This window comes from Papio anubis, chromosome 10, assembly GCF_008728515.1.
Source record: "Papio anubis isolate 15944 chromosome 10, Panubis1.0, whole genome shotgun sequence".
NCBI classification, from domain to species: domain Eukaryota; kingdom Metazoa; phylum Chordata; class Mammalia; order Primates; family Cercopithecidae; genus Papio; species Papio anubis.
Genome location: NC_044985.1, coordinates 14,546,514 through 14,565,419, shown reverse-complemented (window position 1 = coordinate 14,565,419; position 18,906 = coordinate 14,546,514).

The window sequence follows — 18,906 nt, the reverse complement described above, 5'->3', positions numbered from 1 at the left end:
TCTTGTGTGGAAATAAGTTTTCAATTCATTTGGGTGTATAACAAGGAGTGAGAGTGCTGTATCATAGAGTGTATGTTTTGTAAGAAACCACCAAACTATCTTCCAAAGTGGTTATATCATTTTGCAATTTCGTCAGCAATGAATGAGAGTATCTGTTGCTCCACTTCCTCACCAGCATTTGTTGTTGTCAGTGTTGTAAATTTTTGCCATTCCACTAGATGTGTAGTGGTATCACATTATTTCAGTTTGCATTTCTTTTATTAAATATGATATTGAACATTATTTTATGTGCTTATTTGCCATTGCTTTATATTCTTTGGTGTCTATTAAGGTTTTACGTCCATTTTTTTTTTTTTTAATTCAGTTAGTTGGTTTTCTTATTGTAGAGTTCTAAGAGTTCTTCATACATTTTGGATAACAGTCTGCTATGGTTTGACGTGGTGTCACCTCTGAAATTTATGTTGAATCTTAGTCCTCATTTTTGTTATATTAAGAATTGGGGCCTTTTGGAAATGGATTAATACTCTTATAATAAAGGCTTCAGAGAGCATTCATCCTCTCTTGCCCTTCCATATCTTCCACCATATGAAGACACAGCATTCGTCCCTTCTGAAGGACGCAGCAGAGGCTGAACTGTAAGAAATAAATTTCTCTTGTTTATAAATTACTAAAACTGTGGTATTTTGTTATAGTAGTACAAATAGACTAAGACACAGTCCTTTATCACATATGTCTTTGAAAATATATCCCCTAGTCTAAATCTCATTTTTTTCCTTTTCTTGACAGAGTTTTATACAGAGCAGATTTTCTAAAAAATTTAATAATGTCCAGTTGAACAGTTCTTTCTTTCCTGGGTCAAGTTTTGGTGACATATCTGAAAAGTTATCACCAAATGAAGTCATCCAGATTTTCTCCTATGTTATCTTCTAGAAATTTTATAGTTTTGTGTTTTACATTTAGGTCTGTGGGATATTTTGAGCCAATTTGTATGAAGGATGTTAGATCTGTATAGAGATACTATTATTATTATTATTATTATTATTATTATTATTATATGTGGATATTTGATTCTTCCAGTAAGATTTGTTGAAATGACTATCTTTTCTCCATTGTACTGCCTTTGCTCCTTTGTCAAAGACTAGTTGATTACATTTATATGGGTCTACTTCTAGACCCTTTATTCTGCTTTTTTTTTTTTTTATATCATTTTGCTAAAAGCATACTGTTTTGATTACTGTAGCATTATAGTAAGTCTTGAATTTGGGTAGTGTTAATCCTCCAACTTGGTTCTTCTCCTTCATTATTATGTTGGCTAATCTGGGTCTTTTGTACTCCTATATAAACTTTAGAATAAAGTTTATCTGTAAAGTAAATTGCTAGGATTTTGATTGGTATGGCAGTGAATCTACAGAACAAGTTGGGATGAACCGCCATCTTGACAATATTGAGTCTTCCTATAAATGAAAATGAAATATGTCCTTATTTGTATAATTCTCCTTTGATTCTTTTCATTAGAGTTTCTTCATTTTTCTTATACAGATGTTGTACATATTTTGTTTGACTATATATAAATATTTCATTTTTTTAGGATATTAATGTGAGTTGTATTGCATTGTTAATTTCAAATGCCATGTGCCGATGGATTTTTGTATATTATTCCTTGCATGCATCTCTCAACTTTGATATAATAGCTTACCAGTTCCAGGAGGTTTTTTGTTGTTGTAGTTTTGTTGTTCTTGTTTGTTTGTTTTTGGAGATAGACCCTGTCTCACTCTGTTGCCCAGGCTGGAATGCAGTTGGTGGATTCATTGATTTTTCTCTATTGACTTTCTATTTTAATTTCATTTATTTCTGCTCTAATTTATATTACTTATTTTCTTCTGCTTAATTTGTATTTAATTATTTAATTTGTTCTTCTTTTTCTAGTTTCCTAAAGTTAAAGCTTAGATAATTGATTTTAGATTGTTTTATGATATATGCAGTAAATGCTATAATTTCCCTCTAAATACAGTTTTTACTGTATCCAAAAAATTTTAATAAGTTGTATTTTCATTTTTATTTAGTTTAAGATATATTAACTTTTCAATTGAGATGTTTCTTTAACCTATGTGTTATTTAGAGGTATGTTGTATAAGCTCCATGTATGTTGGGATTTTCTGCCTTTCTGCTATAAATTTCTAGTTTAATTCTACTCTGGTTTAAGAGCAGACATTGTGTGATTTCTACTATTTTAAATTTGTTAGGTTTCTTTTATGGCCCCAAGTGTGGTCTATGTTATTGAATGTTCCCTGTAAGCTTGAGAAGAGTGTATATTCTGCTCTTGTTGGATGAAATAGTCTGTCTATTGTAGTCAAATATATCCTGTTGATTGACGGTGTTGCTGGGCTCATGTCTCAGTCTTTTCAGACTGCTATAACAAAATGTCATGGACTGGGTGGCTTACAAGCAACAGAAATTTATTTTCCACAGATATGGAGGCTGCAAATTCCAAGTAACCATCTCTGGCAAATTCAGTGAGTGTATACTTTCTGGCTTACACATCACATATTCTTGCAATGGCCTCGCAAGGTGGAAGGAGCAAAGTTTCTATTTATAAAGTCCTTTTAATAAGGCCACTAATCCCATTAGGTTTATAGACTGTGCCTTCTCTCAACATCTTTACATGACTTAAACACCTCCCAAAGGCCCACCTCCAAATATCATCACTTTGGGTATGAAGATTTCAACATTTGAATTTGGGGGTTAGGGAAGAACAAACATTCAAACCATGGCAGTTTAACTATATCTTTACTGATTTTCTCCTTGCTGGATCTGTTCCTTTCTAATAGAGGGGTGTTGAAACCTTCAACTAAAATAGTGAATTCATCTATTTCTTTGTGCAGTTCCATCAGTTTTTGCCTCATGAATATTGATGCTGCATTGGTAGAATGGTATGTTGTTACAAGAATTGCTATTTCTTGTTGGATAATAGACCCCTTTATCTTTATGTAATGCTCCTCTTTGTTTGTGATAACTATTTTTTTTTTGGCCTGCTCTGGTCTGAAAATAATACAGCTAGCTACTCTTGATTTGATTAGTACTAGCGTTGTATATCTTTTTACATTCAATTCATTTTAATCTATATGTGTCTTTATATTTAAAATGGGTTTCTTGTAGACAATCTAGAGTTGCATATTATTTTTTGATCCATTCTGACATTCCCTGTCTATTAATTGGTACATTTAGAATATTGTTGTTTAAAGTGACTGCTGATACAGTTGAATTAATATATCATTACTGTTTTTTTTTTTAAGTAAAGTATCAAAGACTTGATTTAACTCCTTAGAAACTAGCAAGATATTATAAAAGAGAATTTGAGAAAAATGTCTTTTGTTATTTTTAATATCTCTGGCATTCTCATTATGTGTAGGTTACACCTTTTGTAGTCGTGCCACAGTTCTTTGATGTTCTATTCTATTTTAGTCTTTGTTTTTCCTTTGGTTTTCAGTTTTCGTAGTTTCAATTGATTTATCCTCAAGCTCAGTGTTTCTTTCTTCAGCCATGTGGATTCTGTTAATAAGTTCACCAAACACATTCTTCATTTCTAATTACATTATTTTTTTATCTCTAGCATCTCTTTTTGATACTTTCTTAGGATTTTCATCTCTCTGCTTACATTTCCTATCTGTTTTTGCATGCTGCCTACATTACCTGTTAGAACCTTTAGCATGTTAATCCCAGTTGTTTTAAATTCCTGTTCTGGTAATTTCAAGATCTCTGACATGTGTCTGTCTTTTCAAACTGTGTTTTTGTTTGTTTGTTTTGTTTTGTTTCTTTTATGCCATTTAGAGTGTGTGTGTATCTCTTAGACAGATGCTAGATAGATAGATACATAGAGACATAGACAGATAAGATAGACAGCTGAACAGGATGTACTATATAAAATGAGTGACTCTAAATAGGTCTTTAGTGATGTGGTTTTAAGGTGTGGGAGGAGAGAAATTAGTCTATCGTCCTGTGATAAGGCCTCTGTCTTTTAGTGAGCCTCTTCCTCATTACTGTGAATATGTACATGTGTTTTGCGGTTTTTCTCTCCTTTAGGTAGAATAGGATAGCTAGACTGCGCTGGAGTTTGATACTTGCTTTTACTCACATAGAAAGCTAGAGGCTAGAGTTAGATATTTCCTTTCTCCTAGAGAAAGTTTGACTCTGATGAGATTCAGCAGGTTAGACTCAGGTTAACCAGTTCCTCCTGAGGGCACACCTGTTTAAGAAGAACAGCGTGCTCTGCGTAATTAAAAATGATTCCTTTCCCCACTCCCTGCTGGGAGCACAAGGGCATTTTCCCCTCATGTCTAATGTGAGGACTCAGTCAAGTTTCTTGAGGTAGAACTGATGAAAGCCCCCCCCCCCCCAGCCCCCGTGACTGAGTCCTTCTGCAGTTTTTGACTCTCATTGTTGTTCACACTGAGCCTAGAGCAATTCGTCGAATACAGTCCCAGTTTTCTTACCCTGGCACTGGTTCCATGGAGGTTTCTCTACAGGTAGGTTGTAATTTTATGCATCTGCCTGTCTGTCACTTCAATTCTGGGAACAGTGTTTTGCCCTGTGATGTCGCTTCTTTTCAAATCTAAAAAGAGTTGTTTTTTCAGTGTGTTTAGCTCCTTACTTGTTAGAACAGAGTGGAGATTTCCAAGCTCCTTACTTGCAGAACAGGAAAAATGCTCTGTCATGTACTTTTTATATTTCTGTCTCCAAAGATGAAATATTTCATTTTGAGGGTTTCGTTTGTGTGTGTGTGTGTTTTTTAAAGAAATCAGTCTAAATATTCAGGAGCATCCCTAAGGCATATCATTGTTTCTTCCAATGATAGATTAATGAGATATTTGAAGAACTTAGGAGAATGTTACTCACCTAATGATGTTTGCTGCATTTTATGTTTGAAAATGTGCTTTAGGCTATTATGAATATAAATACTACTTCCCATGTTACTGAGATTAATAGTTATCTTTTCCCACATTGGCCATAGATATGATTCCTCAGGCTTTACTTTTCCCCACTCTTAATGTTAAGGACTCAAACACTCAACTTTTTGTTTTTGTGATGGCCTTACGCACACTGGAGAACCTCCAGGGAATGGAGATCGAAACAGACATAATAGACACAATACTTTAGGATCTACCAAGAGTGCGTTATAATTCAGAGCAAAAAAGAAATGCAGAAAAGTTTCATTCATAGAATTGTTCATTATCACTCTCCTTGATTTTTCTTAAATTCAGCTCCTCATGACCACAATGATTCAATGGAAGAGCCTCAGGAAAATTTGAAAGTGTGGTTTAAAATATTGTGATTGCCTTGTCTGTGTGGACAACAATTTGATGACCTAAACGTGAAATAAATGAGACGATGGCATTTCCATTGTTAGTCTCTCGCTCCTTAATCTATTTCAAAGCAGTATACACATATCAACCCATTTCAGACTTAACTCAATATGAAGCTTTCAAAATTGAGCCATAAATCATTTTGAAAAAGAAATCTAAGAAGGAAACAAATATTTTTAGATAGGAAGCAGGTTTCCAAAATTTAATTTTGGAAGAATCTTATTTAGAAATATGAGATATAGGCTGGGCGCGGTGGCTCATACCTGTAATCCCAGCACTTTGGGAGGCCAAGGCAAAACACCTGTGGTCAGGAGTTTGGGAGCAGCCTGGCCAACATGGTGAAACTCCGTTTCTACTAAAAATAAAAGAATTGGCAGGGTGTGGTGGTTGGCGCCTATAATCCCTGCTACTCAGGAGGCTGAGGCAAGAGAATTGCTTGAACCTGGAAGGCAGAGGTTGCAGTGAGCTGAGATTGCATCACTGCACTCCAGCCTGGGCAACAAAGCGAGACTCCATCAAAAAAAAAAAAAAAAGAGATAAAATATATGCCATGAAACAGCTGGTAGAAACACAAGGTTATGTGCAGGCAAGTATGAGAAAAATGGATCAAAGAAGTATATTTTGATGTCTGCCATGTGAAAGAGAACACTTAAATAATATAATTTGAAAGATGCTAGAGAAACTTCCTGTATCCCAATGTATGTTACCATGCCAGTATGCTACAGTGCAAAAATACTTTGCATGCAAGGGTTAATGGTTCACAGATGCTTACACAGTTATTTCTCCACTATATATTTCTCTTCAATATATACTGAAGTATAGCATGTGTATATATATACACATATAGACAAAAGACCCCATAACTGAGTTCTCCTGCAGTTTTTAACTCTCGTCACTGTTCTTATTCAAGTGTATATATACATGGTATATGTCAATAGTTAAACTATGTATATAATATACATATATATAGCGCATATGTTTATATGGCATACTTCAACGGTGTATGTGTACATATGATATATATATTATGTATATGTGAATCTTCTAATATATATGGGAGAAATAACTGTAAGAGTCTGTGAACCATTAACCCTTGCATGCAAAGTATTTTTAGATCGACGAAATTCCATAAAATGGGAAATTATATGAGGAAGAAATTTTATAAAAGTATAGTCAATAACTACAGTCAAAATATGGATATCTTTGGGATGAGATCAAGGAGGGGTAAAAGCAAAATGGGTAAATGAGAGATATCGGACAAATTTTACAAAATATAGCTTTGGCTATAAGTATTAAGATAACTTTGCTATTAGTTTTTAGCCAATCAGATTCTAAAACCAAGGGCTAATTAATTATATCAGAGAAACCTGGAGAGCTTTGGCAGCAAAGTCTCTTTGTAAAAAGTAAAGAAATATACCTCTAAGCCATATGTTTTCTCTGTAGACAAGCAAAGAGAAGCAGAGACGAAAGGAGGAGTGTAGGTAAATCTGTTCAAAATTCCTCATCTAGTCAATTTGGCTTTAAAAAATGCAGAGTGACTAGACTGGTCTAGTGTATTCTTTAATGTACAGAGAGTATCTTACTTGAAAGATTCAGTTCAACTGAATAGCTGTCAGAAAAATTGTAGGTATCTTACTCATCTATTTTTGTCTTTACCACTTTAGTACAGGCTTATTTGAATTCCAATTGCTAGAAACTGGTTTCTTTTCCTTTGCCTGAGGTTTATCTCTGGCTAATCACCAAGCTTCAGCTACTTAAGGGTGGGGTCAGTTATGCTGGAGATTAGGACCACTTGGGAGCAGTGCTTAACCAAATACTACAGGGAGTTGATAAGAAAAATACACCAATCTCCATGTCCGTTGCGTGGCATTTAGAGGCATGATCTTCACTTTGGCTCCTAGTGTGTCCCCAGCAGAATTAAGCTTCACTGACAAACAGCGAGTAGCTGGCTTAATAATGTGCCTTATCTAATTTCCCAAACCCTACTAAGTGATTTCTTCACCTTTCAAATAAACGACTTGCGAGAGATCTTTGTCTCAGAGTCTACCCCTGGAGAACCTGAATTAAGATGAAAATCAACTAAGCAAGTTATTTGATATAATGTAAATCTATGTGGATAAATTCTTTTATTCCATAAATGCTATCACAAATTAAACAGTTCATTTGATGACTAGACGTCTGAAGGCTCTGCCTGTACAAAGGGAGAAATCGGGAGCTTGAGTGTTTTGGTGGATATGAGGCAATAAAACTCATTCCAGTGTAGCCATTTTCAAGAAGAGTAGATGCTGACAGTGGCAGCTTGTAGTTGTGGTTACTAATATAGGCACATGTACTGAGCCATAGTTCTGGACGCTACTCCATATGTACTGCACAGCTGGCTAAGCTGCTGGAGGAGCCTGCTGCAGAAGATGGCCTGCTGGGCTTGAGATAAAACACACCTGCTCCTGCTTGGTTACTTCTGGGACCTTCTACGTTAAACTGTATCATCTCTTTTTCAATAAACACAGGGCTCAGTTATGGGAATACAGCAAGCCCTGGTTGCCAGGAATAGAAAAAAGCTGGAATCTACAGAGGCAAGTTGATAGGACATTATTCTAGACAAAAAGAGAGTTGTATCTGCCAAGTTATATTGGTCACATAGCCACTAGCATTACCGAGACATCCATAATCCTGCAAAATAATTTTAAGAGAAAAATAAGCTCAATTCTCAGAGGACCACAGATTTACATTTGTTTCCAGTGACCCATTGTTACTTACATGGGTTGCTACTTAGATCCTTCAAGCAAAATATTGGAAACTTCAATTCTTACATACGTTTATCACTTTTGTCCTTAAACTTAAGTGTCCTTAAGCAGTATTTCCACATATGTAACATTAAAATAGCCAGTCAACAGTACATTCTTTCTGGTTCACATTCTTCTTTTTTCTTATGAACTTTGTTGACTCAAGCAGCCTGAGCTATTGAGAACTCCTGACTTCTCAAGAATCAGAACTCACACTCAAGAAAGCTAAATGGTTCATGGTTCTTGAATAAATACGTGAGTTTTTCCCAAAGCGAACGAAGCTACTATCGTGAGTCACTGCCTCTTATGAGTCAATATGAGAGTTAGGAGAGAGAATGGAGACAACATCCTGAACATATCTCTGAACCAGTGGATCCGGTGTACTATGCGTTCCTCTCATCAATATTGTCTCTCTTTCTCTCTCTTCTCCCACCCCATTCCCTCCTGAGCATCTTTCCAAAGGCCATTGACTCTCCCTTCTTCAGTAGAGGCAGTTACCTTTTAATCTTGTATGTTCAGTCTGACGTGTACATTGCAGGATTTAGGATTTACAGGAAGATTAAACTTGGTCCTTTCTATCTTCTGTGGCTATGTCTTCTTGACTCCTTGGTCTTCTGATAGTTATTTGATCCACAAGCCTGGTTTACAATGAGGAAAACATGAGCCATATTTAGACAGAATACAGTTGCAGTTTACACAAGTTGAAAGAGAAACTGTGGTGAATAGAGAGGCCTTCACAGTTTTCTCTAGGGCTTTTGTGTCAGTTTCCAAGAAATCACTACATAGTTTGCTCTCTCCATTGCCTTTGTATTATCTATGCATCGTATTAAAGAAGTTAAGAACAATTTGTTGAATTCAGGCCAAGAGAAAGGTGAGAAATTGTGTGACAATTAGTGATGAACTCAAACATTAGGTTGTTAGGGAGATTCTTGTTAAAATCTTTAGAGGCAAAAAATAAATTATTTTTTAGAGGCAAAAAACTATGCCAACTTTGATTTTGCCAATACCTCACTAACTCTTTTGATGATGATCAGGAGTTGTTTATAAATGTCTATATACATCAATTTGAGAAAGAGAATCTTACAGAAGGATAGCTCAGTTTCTCTCAGCAATATTCAATAGAAATATTCAAAACACTGTTAAAGAAAAAAATATTCATGACATATTTGTTAAAGTTGGTAAGGCCGATTTTATTCAAGAGGAGCCATGATGATAGATGTAGGCACCACTGCAGTGGGATCCTGCAATAGGGAAAATAAATTGGTCTTAACTTCCAACTTCAGTAAGAACAAGTGAGAATTTACAACCAAGAAACTAGGTAAATGTCAGGGGATGCAAAATTACTAAGAGGAAACTTCTGGGCAAGGTGTCAGGGCCCCGGGGCAGAGAGTGATTGACTCATGGATGGTAAAAGAATTTACCAACAGTGGTATAGGTTTGAAAAGAAAAGTTTTATTAGAAAGAATGCTGCGGCAGAGTACAGTGGGGAGCTTAAACAAGAGAAGACTGAGCACATCTCGGTGCATTTTTTTTAGGCATGTTTATGGCCCTTAAAGCAGGAACTTTAGGGTAATTTGTACCATATTAGTCACCTAAGTGATGGTCAGTTATTACATTCCTAGACATTTTGGTACCTTGATATCAGCAAGGGTTGCACAGTGAGTTTTGGCATGCATGCATTCCAGAGATGTATAGAAATTCTAGTTACTTAGAAATTCTTGGGAAAGAAGCCTGCACTAGATGTGGCTTTAGATAACAGGGAAGTTTAATTATGTCTGAATTCTTCAGATAAGGGGTCTTGCCTCTGAGGGTCTGCTTGATGGCCACAAGGTGATCTTTTCTCTTCTCAGAAGCATCAAGGATAAGGGGTTTCTAGCTAAATTGACTTGACAGAACCATGCTGAAGGCAAAGTAGAGTGATAAGATATCTAGAGTAATTACATACCAAGCATGGGAGATTTTCCCTAAATTGACTTACCGAGATTCTTGCTTGAACTATATTCTATAAGGACAGAAAAGGAAGCCTGAGGTCATATCGAGTCAAGTAGAGGACTCAGAGGAGCTCGATTAAAGGTTCTATCCAAAGAAGAGAGTCTTTGTAAGCACATATGTAAACTTCAAGTTTCTAGTTGTCACATTAAAAAGAAACAGGTAAATTATTTTTAATAGCATATATATTTATCTCAACATATCCAAGTTATTTTGAATTTCAAGATTCAATTAATATAAAAATTGTGGGATATTTTACAGAATTTGTGTACAAAGTCTTTGAAAGCTTGCGTGTGAATTATAATTATGTCATGCCTCAATTTGGACCAGCCACATTTCAAGGACTCAAAAGCCAACATGACCAATGGCTACCATGTTGGAAAGCAGCTCTGTGTGACATCTGGACACAAAATTCAAGGATAAAAGTGCTTCTACTCTCAGACCCAATAAAACACTTAATTGTTCAGGTGGCATTTCTATAATACAGTGATTATAACTCACGGTGGATAATGCCTTTTTTCCAAAATGAATTGCTTACATTTAGGCACTAGGTCCGCTGCTCGGCACTGTATATCTTGGAATTGTCTCAACTTAATCCTTGGCTTCTGTAGAAGGATACAGTGACTTTTATTGCTTGTAGGACATGATTTGTTTGGCATTAAATAGGTAAACAATAACAGAAAGTATGGATAGTATAAATTTTAAGTGATGTTTACATTATGCATTTGGGAGTTTTTAGAATGGGAGCAAAATTTGCTCTTTTTTTCCCGCATGCTTTAATCTATTTGCTGAGATAGCTTCATGGCTACAAAGAATAGTGGAAAAATATTTGGTAGGGCATCCTCCTCTCTTCTACCAATGTTTCTTGATAATCAGTAGCAAAAAAGCAGAGGCAGGGGAACCATTTTATAATAGTACCAATTTCTTTGCTGTTTTTCTGGTCAGTGCCTGCTGCAAAGAATATAGAAGTACATGGGTTCCAGTTAGCTGTCCTGGGCATAAAACTATTCTACTCTACATTCTGGGAAGAGACCAGTCTCAGTTAATCCTATATAGCTGTAAAGCATCAATAAAACATTTGAAACTGGAATGCCAGTTCCTGTAATGCTTATAGAGACAAAAGTTAATCACTAGAAACAACTCTAGACCCTTATCAGCCCAGGGATGGCACCAGAGGAATCTACATAATAAACTTGACTAAGTCTTACCTATCACTAGTCTCTCCATATAGTTGCTTTCCACACTTTGCTGCCCTTAGAAACTCAAAGTTCTTTCCTTTGTTTCGTCACTTCTCTAAACATTTATTTTTCTTTTGTTAAGATGCTGTATCAGCCCAAGTTCTCCTTTTAGTTACTCATTGCAGAATGCTCCCATGTGTAAGCAGGATGCACAGGTTAATACATTGGTGTTTGGTTTTCTCTTGTTAATCTGTTTTTGCTTTTGTCAGTCTAATTTACAGGGCCTAAGAGAGGGGGGCTAGCAGGGAACAGTATTTTTTTTCTCCCCTCCAGCAGCAAAAATGTGGAGCTATTTTAAGCTATTAATATTTCTTTGCTCTTTCTTATTGGAGTAATCTAGTACATCTGTTTTACCCTTTGCATCCCTTCTTCATATTTCAAAGGGTTTTGCTCAACAAAACATACTGCAGTATCCTATGTAAGAATGTTCTCACTACTTTAGTTTTAGTAGGGAATATAATTGGGATGTTCTATTTGTCAATATTTACTTTTTAGCTCAGCAAGACCTGCAAGAATCAATCGATGAAACCTCAAATACAGAAAACCATTTTATGGTGACAAATATTCTATATTAAAGTATCTCAGTTTTCCACAAATTGTATACAATATTCCTTGCTAAGCCCTAAGTCCAATACCAAGATAACTTTTAATAACTCAAGAAAAACAAAAAGTAAAAAAAAAAAACAAAAAAACCCACAACTTTTCTCTATAAGAACTCTAGGAAAACAGTCTGTTATATTTATAGCTAAATTGTGTTGCATTTAAAATACATTTTCAACTTCAGAATTTTGCTTATCTTACTGATAGGTATGGGACTGTAAGTTAGGTATAAAGCAAATTCAAAAATCTTTCCCCAAACATTAGATCTCCTTGTCACAAAGTTCTGGAGTATGTGACTCTGTTGGAATAAGTTCATATTCAGAATCAAAAAGAATCACATCTCCTAGGGATTGTTAGAAACCTAGAAATGTGATATAGGAAAAAGAAATGGTAAGGAATGGTAAAAGCTGATGAGAAGATATTATCAAAAAATGTTAAAATCATTTTTAAAAGCTGGGGAATTGTATAACCAGGTCTAGTATTGAACTGTTGTTAGTAGGAAGAGAAAAGAGATAACCTGGGCATGGAAATTGTGCTTTTGAGAGTGTCTTAAAACCCAAAAGGCATTAGAAAAAAAATAACTTTTAAAATAAAGGAAACTTTACATTGGGATGAAGACTCACTTCCAGAAACATAGCTACTAATGTGTCTACATTATATAAAGAAAAAAAGTCTATCTGAAACTGACAGTGATGAGAAGAATGTATGATTGAAAAATGGAAATTGACCAGAGAGTACTGGATCACAAATTGTAAAGTAATTGAAAGTGTACTGTATTTATATTTATTAATTTTATTGGTATATGAGAGAGAGTGTGTGTGTGTGTGCACGTGTGTCGGGGGGTGGAATGGGGAGTGGATTTCAATAAGTTCACATGAAATCAGTTTCCCAGGCAGCAATTTCTGAAAGAGCTTAAACTATTCAGAATAATTTTTTCTACTCTGTGGTATATATTTTACCTCAACCAGTGAGGGTTTTAGGTAAATAAACCCATTACTTAACACATATGTGGCATCATATTTTACAGTTTTCATTATGAAATAGTCAACACTTTTCATTAGAAAAAATAATCTGGCCCCAAGATTTTAAATTCATACAAGAGTTTCAATGTTCCTGCCAATGTGTATCTTAGTTTCCCTAATATGGTGCATTTAATACTCCCATCTTAATCCTGCCTAGAAGTCAACATTCAATCTCCATTACTTTTGCACAAATATTGCAAGTATATTCATATTTAAATGCATCTCACAGCTAATTCCTATGCTTAGAAGTTCTATTTGACTGTGTAGGACTTGAATGTTTAAACAGCCTCACTTTACACCATTGCCTTTCAGTGATTTCCTGCCAGGATGCTAGTATTCGATTTGGAATTCAAACAGTTTTATGTTTGAGAAGAGAAAAAGAGAGATGCAAATACCTTATCAAGTAGAGGTACTTTTTTCCTAATATAAACATCAACTCTATTCAGAGGATAAAAGTTTAATAACTAATTAATCTATTCTTGAACATAATTTAACAATCTAGAGCCTACTATGGACAAAGCTAGTGCACTCGTGATTATGGTGTAGGGCTGGAGGAGGACATATAAAAATGAGTAAGCTTCTTGATATCTAAAAAGGGTTAAGCTATTAATGAAGATGAGCTATACATAAATAATTACAGTGCAAGGAAATAAATAATAGATACCATGAGAATGGAAATGAGTGTTTTGTTTTCCGAGAAGACAGAACACACTCAACTGTGATGATTGGAGATTTCAGTCAGTAAGTGACATATTAGAAAGACACAAAAGATGAGTAAGATTTACACAGCAGGCATAGCAGTCAATGAGAACAACATGAACAGCAGTTCAGACTTGGAAAAGCCTATGTTGTATTCAGAAGGAGATGATGCTTACCACGAGGAGAGCAGAGGTTCCCTGCAATAGGGCAATAAATCATCTCATGAAGGGCCTCAGAGGACCCAGGAGTTAGTCCTTGATGAAGATGGACTATTCACAGTGATTTGAGCAGTGAAATCACATTGCAAAATGGTGTTCTTGGATGGAAAATACACTACTATATGATTATAGGGAGAAGATGAGTGGCAGAGCCTTATTAGAGAGAGGGAAATCCTGTGAAGGATACAAAAAGACATTGCGAAAAACAATCAGCCAAGTGTTTGCTATAGAGGAGTAGGAAAAATGAAATGCCTACTTGGACAGGCTGGTGCATCATTAAAAAGAGAGCATGAGGCTGAGGGAGGAGTGGCTTTGTCAGGGAATAGGCAGTCTAATGACAAGCAGAGACTGAACTGTGCATGTGCAGAAGTCCAATGGGCCAAGAATAAATGAACACTAGAGGACAGGAATGCCCTGGGGCATTAAGATTTATGTCTTTGTGTAAGCACTAAACTTTGTAGGTAAATATTCACTGATGTGAAGCACTACTGAGGAGTGAGAGAGCAGGCCATAGGAAACATAACAAATACAAGGATAGGAGACATCCAAAGGCAAGAACCCCACCAATGTTCTGGCTGGTTTTGTGCAGGAAAGAAAACAAGACAAAGGAATGGAATGTGTAAAAAGTTCTTTGTTTTGAAATTCACACTTTTTTTTTTTTTTTTTTTTTTTTTTTTTTTTTTTTTTTTTTTTTTTTGAGAGGGAGTCTCACTCTGTCACCCAGGCTGGAGTGCAGTGGCGCAATCTCGGCCCACTGCAAGCTCTGGCTCGCGGGTTCACGCCATTCTCCTGCCTCAGCCTCCCGAGTAGCTGAGACTACAGGCACCCGCCACCACGCCAGGCTAATTTTTTGTATTTTTTTTTTCTTCAGTAGAGAAACGGTTTCACCGTCTTAGCCAGGATGGTCTCAATCTCTGACCTCGTGATCCGCTGGCCTTGGCCTCCCAAACTGTTGGGATTACAGGCGTCAGCCACCGTGCCCGGCTGAAATTCACACTAATTTTTTTTTTTTTTTTTTGAGACGGAGTCTTGCTCTGTCGCCCAGGCTGGAGTGCAGTGGCCAGATCTCAGCTCACTGCAAGCTCCGCCTCCCGGGTTCACGCCATTCTCCTGCCTCAGCCTCCCAAGTAGCTGGGACTACAGGCGCCCGCCACCTCGCCCGGCTAGTTTTTTGTATTTTTTAGTAGACACGGGGTTTCACCATGTTAGCCAGGATGGACTCGATCTCCTGACCTCGTGATCCGCCCACCTCAGCCTCCCAAAGTGCTGGGATTACAGGCGTGAGCCACTGCGCCGGGCCCACACTAATTTTTATATACTCTATTTGCACCTAGTTGAGATCCTACAAATGTTTGGTTAATATTGTTCAAAATGTGATGTTATGTCACACTGGGAAGCTGTGAATTTAGAGAAAAAGCTGAATATGGTAAGATGAAATAGTCAAGGAGTCAGATAATTAGAGGTAAAAGGAAGTCATGTGAAGGAATCAAGGAAGCAGGTCAAAAAAGAAAACAGTCAGAACTAATACGAGACCAGTAAAACTCAGAAGTTCACAAAATCTAGAGTGCAGGGTAAGGAGGAGAGAGTCAAAGATGAGAAGAACAGGTATGCACTAAAGAGCAGAGCAAGCCAGCAAGAGGTACCTGGAATTAAGTAGTAGCTTAATGCCTAAGAAATGTCTAGCTGATATGAATTTAGGCATACTAAAATGTCACTGTAGAATTTAATTTATTTGCTTATGTTTTTTTCTATTACTGTTGTTTTGTAGCAGTAGGTGAAAGTTCTTACAGAATTTCTATATGTCATTGGCACCCAACTTTGATTACTCATTTGAAAGGACCTCAAGAGCTTTACTCATTACTGAGTTCTAGGCTTTTCCCACAAGACTCCATTTTTATTCTCCTGGGTGGTGTTTGCACAAATGGAGTTTGGAAACTCTCAGGTGATTTTACTAGCCAACACTGACAATTGCTTTATATGTAAAGCAGACCAAAATGGAGCTGCCCAGGGGGAACAGAGTAGAACCTGTTGCCACACCTCACATTCTGACTCATTCAATCCAGTTTGTGAAGCAAAATCCTAGGAGAGTCCTTATAAAAATACAAAATCGTCAGTCCTATCTGAAATCCACTAAATACGAATCTAAGTGTTGGATGCAGGACCAAATATACGTGATTCTGATGCACACCTGTTTATAATTTACTGTCATAGCTCTCCCTGACCCATGCTTTATAAACCACTGCTACAAGTAAAGATTTTGACTTCTGCTGAGTTCCTAAGCTTCCTGTGATCTAATTAGGTCACTTGTGATTCAGGATTATGAGTTTCCATTCCTGTGTTAAATAACAATTACTCTAATTTCCATTAATTGACAGCTATGAACCAATAATTTTGCTGGTCCTTGGAGATTCAGAGTCACACTATGGTCTTTGTCCTTAAGAAACTATCCATCTAATGGAAAAACAAGTGAATAATTTCAACTTGGTAGACACAGGCAGGAGGAGCTCAAGCACTGAGCCCAAATTGTCTGCGTGGAAAAGCTTCCGTGATGAGAGAGATCATGAGAAGACTGCTTGCTGGAGACACACAGGAGTGTGACAGAAGCAGGAAAGGAACAAGCAAACTGGCTAGTGGCTAACACTCTAAATTGTGCTTTTTTTTTTTATTATTATACTTTAAGTTCTAGGGTACGTCTGCACAACGTGCAGGTTTGTTACATATGTATACACGTGCCATGTTGGTGTGCTGCACCCATTAACACGCCATTTACATTAGGTATATCTCCTAATGTTATCCCTCCCCGCTACCCCTCCCCACAATAGGCCCCACTGTGTGATGTTCCCCTTCCTGTGACCAAGTGATCTCATTGTTCAATTCCCACCTATGAGTGAGAACATGTGCTGTTTGGTTTTCTGTTCTTGTGATAGTTTGCTGAGAATGATGGTTTCTAGCTACATCCATGTCCCTAAAAAGGAACGAACTCATCCTTTTTTATGGCTGCATAGTACTCCATGGTGTATGTGTGCCACATTTTCTTAATCCAGTCTGTCACTGATAGACATTTGGGTTGATTCCAAGTCTTTGCTATTGTGAATAGTGTTGCAATAAACATACGTGTACATGTGTCTTTATTGCAGCATGATTTATAATCCTTTGGGTATATACCCACCAGTGGGATGACTGGGTCAAATGGTATTTCTAGTTCTAGATCTTTGAGGAATCGCCACACTGTTTTCCACAATGGTTGAATTACTTTGAAGTCCCACCAACAGTCTAAAAGTGTTCCTATTTCTCCACATCCTTTCCAGCACCTGTTGTTTCCTGATTTTTTAATGATCACCATTCTAACACAATGAGATGGTATCTCATTGTGGTTTTGATTTGCATTTTTCTGATGGCGAGTGATGATGAGTTTTTTTTCATGTGTCTGTTGGCTGTATGAATGTTTTCTTTCGAGAAGTGTCTGCTTGTATCCTTTGCCCACTTTTTGATGGGGTTGTTTGTTTTTTTCTTGTAAATTTGATTGAGTTCTTTGTAGGTTCTGAATATTAGCCCTTTGTCAGATGAGTAGATTGCAAAAATTTTCTCCCATTCTGTAGGTGGACTGTTCACTCTGATGGTAGTTTCTTCTGCTATGCAGAAGCTCTTTAGTTTCATTAGATCCCATTTGTCAATGTTGGCTTTTGTTGCCATTGCTTTTGGTGTTTTAGACGTGAAGTCCTTGCCCATGCCCATGTCCTAAATGGTATTACCTAGGTTTTCTTCTAGGGATTTTATAGTTTTAGGTCTAACGTTTAAGTCTCTAACCCATCTTGAATTAAGTTTCATATAAGGAGTAAGGAAAGGATCCAGTTTCAGCTTTCTGCTTATGGCTAGCCAATTTTCCCAGCACCATTTATTAAATAGGGAATCCTTTCCCCATTTCTTGTTTTTGTCAGGTTTGTCAAAGATCAGCTGGCTGTAGATGTGTGGTGTTATTTCTGAGGGCTCTGTTCTGTTCCATTGGTCTATATCTCTGTTTTGGTACCAGTACCATGCTGTTTTGGTTACTGTAGCCTTGTAGTATAGTTTGAAGTCAGGTAGTGTGATACCTCCAGCTTTGTTCTTTTGGCTTATGACTGTCTTGGCAATGTGGGCTCTTTTTTGGTTCCATATGAACTTTAAAGTATTTTTTTCCAATTCTGTGAAGAAAGTCATTGGTAGCTTAGTGGGGATGGCATTGAATCTATAAATTACCATGGGCAGTATGGCCATTTTCACAATATTGATTCTTCCTATCCATGAGCATGGAATGTTCTTCCATTTGTTTGTGTCCTCTTTTATTTACTGAGCAGTGGTTTGTAGTTCTCCTTGAAGAGGTCCTTTACATCCCTTGTAAGTTGGATTCCTAGGTATTTTATTCTCTTTGAAGCTATTGTGAATGGCAGTTCATTCCTGATTTGGCTCTCTGTTTGTCTGTTACTGGTGTATAAGAATGTTTGTGGTTTTTGCATATTGATTTTGTATCCTAAGACTTTGCTGAAGTTGCTTATCAGCTTAAGGAGATTTTGGGCTGAGACAATGGGGTTTTCTAAATATACAATCATGTCATCTGCAAACAAGAACAATTTGACTTCTTCTTTTCCTAACTGAATACCCTTTATTTCTTTCTCTTGCCTGATTGCCCTAGCCAGAACTTCCAACACTATGTTGAATAGGAGTGGTGAGAGAGGGCATCCCTGTCTTGTGTCAGTATTCAAAGGGAATGCTTCCAGTTTTTGCCCATTCAGTATGATATTGGCTGTGGGTTTGTCAAAAATAGCTCTTATTATTTTGAGATATGTTCCATCAATACTGAATTTATTGAGCGTTTTTAGCATGAAGGGCTGTTGAATTTTGTCAAAGGCCTTTTCTGCATCTATTGAGAGAATCATGTGGTTTTTGTCTTTGGTTCTGTGTATATGCTGGATTACGTTTATTGAGTTGCGTATGTTGAACCAGCCTTGCATCCCAGGGAT